The following is a 5798-nucleotide window of genomic DNA, read 5'->3' as shown; positions in this document are numbered from 1 at the left end:
TAGAGGAGGTGTGGCGGTGGAAACACCCTGGGATCAAGGCATACTCGCACATCTCTCATACTCATGGCTCCTCGGCCCGGATTGATATGGCGTTTGGTGATCAGGCTATGTTGGGCATGATCACTGGAGCATCATACCTCCCTGGCGGTCTGTCGGATCATGTCCCGCTCTCCTTAACCTTCTCGGTGCCGGGAGGGAGGAGGCAGGGGGGCTGGAGGTTGTCTCCGGAGTCGCTGGGGGGGGGGGGGGGGGGAGAGGGTGATGAGGGGTTTCTACATTCTCTCGGTCATCTAGTGTATTCCAACAATTCCATCATGCAAATTATGGCTGAAGTGGAACCCCAGCAAAAGCTTTTAGGTCCTTTGTCTGGTTTTTATTGCTGCCTACGAGCCTGTTGGTGCCGTTTTCTCGTACTTTCTAAAAAGGGGAAACCGGCAACAACAGGACTATCCAGAGTCACAGCAGAAGTTGAGGTCTAACCACATGCATGCAGAGGGGACCCGAAAATATCTCTTAAAGGGAACAGACAACCTTCAGCACATGTTGCTGATCAGTTAAGTGTTAGTTAAAAGGAGAACTATGAGGGGAGTGATTTTCACTCAGCCTCATAATCTGAGCCGACCTGTGACAATGAGACTGTCACAGGTCGGCTCAGTAGATAGGGAATTGAGTGAACACATATCCGCGCTCGCTCACTTCTCGATCTATCCGTGCAGAAAGCCGTGACCGTCACTCACGGCTCCCTGCGGGGCTTCCCCCCTCCCCGATCCTCCAACGCTGACTGGCGGAACGGACGGGGGAGGGGGCGGGTACAGCTTGCTCTGCCTCTAGATAGGCAGAGCCAGCTGTCACTCACGCAGCTGGGCGGATCCAGACAGAATTGTCGGGATCCGTTCCGGCTGCGGCGTCTCAGTATCCCGCGAGCCATAGCTTTGGGTGACGGGAGGACGCTGGTTTGTGTCCTCCCGTTACCCTAAGGAGAACTATGGGGAAAAGCCCTGACCCCATAGTTCTCCTTTAAGGGATTTTCTCGGTCTCCTCTTAAAGCTGAAGTTTAATCTGCTTCTATGTTTCTTTCCCGGGTTCCCCCGTCTGCCCCCATTCACACCACGCTGAGTCGCTGCAGGTTGAGGAAAACTGGCGGCATGTTGCATTTGTATACTACGCAATGCACAAAACCGTCTGCCAATGATCAGATCTGTCAGTTGGTGGGGAGGGGGGTGGTTGGGGATCAGATTGGTTGGGTAGTTTATGGGGACATCATGGGATCGGTCAGCCTGTGTATAATAGAAATGTCGTCTGTGATGGGCGTTTTCTGCGTTTTGTTGATTGGTCGTCTTATCTGAGCCGTCGGTACAGAGGAAACAATCCGACACACAGAATTACATTGACATAATATCGTCTTTGCGTAGAATACGTGTTTGTAAACATCGCTATCTGTGCGTATAAATAAATGGATCAGATGATGTTCCTATCAAGAAAAAGGGAGAATTTCTGAGCGAGCCTTAATAAGGGATATACTTGTATTATGGGAATGAGCAGATTGGGATGTGATCTGCAGGTCTGGGATGCACTCTGCCGGACCGGGACCGGCAGACCACACTGCACTCTGGCAAGGGCTCTCTGGCTCTTCTAATGATCCTATAAGGACAGGTGGCGCTGGCCGCAGCTGAAAGACGATTCCCCGATGGTGTCCGGGTTATTACAGGCTGGCTGCTGACAAATAATGCACGAGAGAGAGACACAGAGAGCGAGAGCGCGAGACACAGAGAGCGAGAGCGCGAGAAACAGAAAGCGAGAGCGCGAGACACAGAGAGCGAGATAGAGAGAGAGAGCGCGAGCCAGACAGAGAGAGAGAGCGCGAGCCAGACAGAGAGAGAGAGCGCGAGCCAGACAGAGAGAGAGAGCGCGAGCCAGACAGAGAGAGAGAGCGCGAGCCAGACAGAGAGAGAGAGCGCGAGCCAGACAGAGAGAGAGAGCGAGAGCCAGACAGAGAGAGCGAGAGCCAGACAGAGAGAGCGAGAGCCAGACAGAGAGAGCGAGAGCCAGACAGAGAGAGCGAGAGCCAGACAGAGAGAGCGAGAGCCAGACAGAGAGAGCCAGACAGAGAGAGAGAGAGAGCGCCAGAGAGAGAGAGCGCCAGAGAGAGAGAGAGCGCGCCAGAGAGAGAGAGCGCCAGAGAGAGAGCGCCAGAGAGAGAGAGAGACTTTTCTGGGAAAATACACCCAATACGCACAAACAGGAAACTGGCGCGACTTTTGCCACGACTCGGTTATTTTTGGCTACAATGTAACTTATGATACGGTCAGGTGTGCTTTACCCTGAAGAATACTTCCTGCTCGCACTCACCAAACCAGTTACAATAAATGTGTTTTTTTTTGTTTGTTTGGGAAACTCCATTCGTTCCAAAATCAATCAAAGTTAAAAATCAAATAAAAAACATTTCGAATGACATTTGTGAGTTCTCCGACGATCGAATGTTCTGACCGTATGAACGTTCGTACAGAAACCTACCAGGGTGTGGCTGGCTTAATGGTTCTTCGCTGTGCGTGCGATACAAGGACGCTGGTCCTGCGTCGTACATGATGGCGCGGGAGCAAGGAAAGCATTCCTACACCAGGGGTAGGCAAGCTTGGCTCCTCCTGCTGGGGTGAAACTACAAATGTAATCATGCCTCTGGGAGTCATGTGTGTGGCTGTCAAGAGTCTTGCAATGCCTTATGGGACTAGTAGTTCCACAACAGCTGGAGGGCCAAGGTTGCTGACCCCTGTCCTAGACAAATGATGCAGCCGCTGCACTACTTAAGTAAATTAATCTGGAATTGAAGCACCACACTCATTTCAATGTAAATATCACCTAAAGCCAATGTGTTTTAGAGGTTACCCCGTGCCCCCCTTAACAAGAGTTGTGGTAGTGAATTAACTGGTGGATACAGTGACTATTTTGTAGACTGGTACAAAGCTCAACTAATTTTGGCACTCCAGGAGCACGGCATTAAAAAAAATAGTAGACAGAGAGAGAGAGCGAGAGCCAGACAGAGAGAGCGAGAGCCAGACAGAGAGAGCGAGAGCCAGACAGAGAGAGCGAGAGCCAGACAGAGAGAGCGAGAGCCAGACAGAGAGAGCGAGAGCCAGACAGAGAGAGCCAGACAGAGAGAGAGAGAGAGCGCCAGAGAGAGAGAGCGCCAGAGAGAGAGAGAGCGCGCCAGAGAGAGAGAGCGCCAGAGAGAGAGCGCCAGAGAGAGAGCGCCAGAGAGAGAGCGCCAGAGAGAGAGCGCCAGAGAGAGAGCGCCAGAGAGAGAGAGAGACTTTTCTGGGAAAATACACCCAATACGCACAAACAGGAAACTGGCGCGACTTTTGCCACGACTCGGTTATTTTTGGCTACAATGTAACTTATGATACGGTCAGGTGTGCTTTACCCTGAAGAATACTTCCTGCTCGCACTCACCAAACCAGTTACAATAAATGTGTTTTTTTTTGTTTGTTTGGGAAACTCCATTCGTTCCAAAATCAATCAAAGTTAAAAATCAAATAAAAAACATTTCGAATGACATTTGTGAGTTCTCCGACGATCGAATGTTCTGACCGTATGAACGTTCGTACAGAAACCTACCAGGGTGTGGCTGGCTTAATGGTTCTTCGCTGTGCGTGCGATACAAGGACGCTGGTCCTGCGTCGTACATGATGGCGCGGGAGCAAGGAAAGCATTCCTACACCAGGGGTAGGCAAGCTTGGCTCCTCCTGCTGGGGTGAAACTACAAATGTAATCATGCCTCTGGGAGTCATGTGTGTGGCTGTCAAGAGTCTTGCAATGCCTTATGGGACTAGTAGTTCCACAACAGCTGGAGGGCCAAGGTTGCTGACCCCTGTCCTAGACAAATGATGCAGCCGCTGCACTACTTAAGTAAATTAATCTGGAATTGAAGCACCACACTCATTTCAATGTAAATATCACCTAAAGCCAATGTGTTTTAGAGGTTACCCCGTGCCCCCCTTAACAAGAGTTGTGGTAGTGAATTAACTGGTGGATACAGTGACTATTTTGTAGACTGGTACAAAGCTCAACTAATTTTGGCACTCCAGGAGCACGGCATTAAAAAAAATAGTTGACAACTTACATGTTAAAATGTTAGATTTGTGCATATCTATTGAAAATAGCAACTGTCAGAAGCATATGCTTCCAAGAGATTCATAGATCAAAAATGTAGTGTATGGAATACAACAGATAATCTTGAGTATAGTTGGAACTCTTCGCTCAATCCCTTCTGCTCTGGTTGTTTTGGTGCTGTAGGTCATAAACACATGTAAGTACATGTACAAGACAAGGGGATTAGCCCTAGCGTATGATTATATTCAACTTTAAGATACAATAATACTATACAATATATATTATGTGTATATTAACCTCAACACTGCACAACTAGTGAACAATCATTTACACTAGGGTTTGCTGCTTGCCTATAATGCATCAAGTGTGAACCATATAAAAGTGTTTTATATAATGTGTCCTTTTAAAGTATTGCTATCTTGGGCAAATTGTATCATTTAGAATAGTTTACCATATACGGCCCACAGTAAGGGTTAAAAGTACATCTCTTACCACAAGAATGTTTCAGGCCCTCAATCATAGTATAAGATTTAACATAGCACAAGGTATGCCTGAAGATAATCCATTTTGTCTTGTGATAATTGTACCAGTATGAACCTATCATTTAATCGGTTGTCCAGGTTGCATTAGTTGAAAAATAATAATAAAAAGGATCTTCGGCGACTATATGAATTACTGGAATTATCTTGACAAAAGGGAAAAAGAAGAATTACATCAGATAGAAGGAATCTTCAACTAATACCTAATGATCTATTCAAGGTACATCTGTTAGTTATCCTCGCAATGTTTGTCAAATCCCCCCCTACTACCTCATCAGGACCCCTTTATGTCTGCTATAACAAATGATGTGGCTCATAGCGGTCTCTATACCTTTGTAACATCTGGTAGAAACTCTGCAGACAGTTTGGGTTTCGCTTTATTTTGACATTCAGGACTAACTTCAGCTCACAACACTTCAAGCATTGAAAGTAACAATTCACTGTGGCGTGTGTGGGGGGGGGGGGGGAATAAAGTTTTATGTTTAATAGCTGACCAGCATTTTAAGTCTCCGTTCACACTCCATGCGTCAGCATTTTCATGCAATTTTTTGTTTTTCGGCATGCGTTTTGGGTTTTTGTTTCACCCATTGAAGGGGAGGAAATAAGCCTGGGACCGATGAATCCCCCCCCCCACCCCCCAGGAGCGTGACACGAATATCGAGAACAGCTGCAGGAAGTGAGAGAGAGAGAGAAACACGTTTCCCCGGATTCATATCTCGTACAAAGGGCGACAAAGTCATGTGATCAAAAGTATGAACCTGTGGAAGAGGGAGGGGTCTTGTGTATAGAGGAGCGCGATATAAACCCGACATCGACCAATCAGAGGCCAGCTATCGAATTCCAGCAGGTATTATTTATACGCACAGACAGCAATGTTTACAAACACGTATTCTACACAAAGACGATATTCTGTCAATGTAATTCTGTGTGTCGGATTGTTTCCGATGTACAGACGGCTCAGATAAGACGACCAATCACAAGACGCAGAAGACGCCCATCACAGACGACATTTCTATTATACACAGGCTGACCGATCCCATGATGTCCCCATAAACTACCCAACCAATCTGATCCCCAACCACCCCCCTCCCCACCAACTGACAGATCTGCTCGTCATCTGATCTCCCCCCACAGACCGACAGATCTCCC

At 47.7% G+C, this 5798-nt stretch overlaps 1 protein-coding gene across 1 annotated transcript in view; it reads right to left on the bottom strand.

The window, feature by feature from the left end:
* Nucleotides 1-5798, bottom strand: part of LGMN (legumain) — a 29721-nt gene that overhangs the window by 23583 nt on the left and 340 nt on the right. The gene's annotated exons all lie outside the window — the stretch shown is intronic.

This window comes from Nanorana parkeri, unplaced genomic scaffold (genome assembly GCF_000935625.1).
Source record: "Nanorana parkeri isolate BGI_ZX_2015 unplaced genomic scaffold, ASM93562v1 scaffold344, whole genome shotgun sequence".
Classification (NCBI taxonomy): Eukaryota; Metazoa; Chordata; class Amphibia; order Anura; family Dicroglossidae; genus Nanorana; species Nanorana parkeri.
The sequence above is the reverse complement of the archived record's forward strand: the minus strand, read 5'-3'. Positions and strand labels throughout refer to the sequence as shown.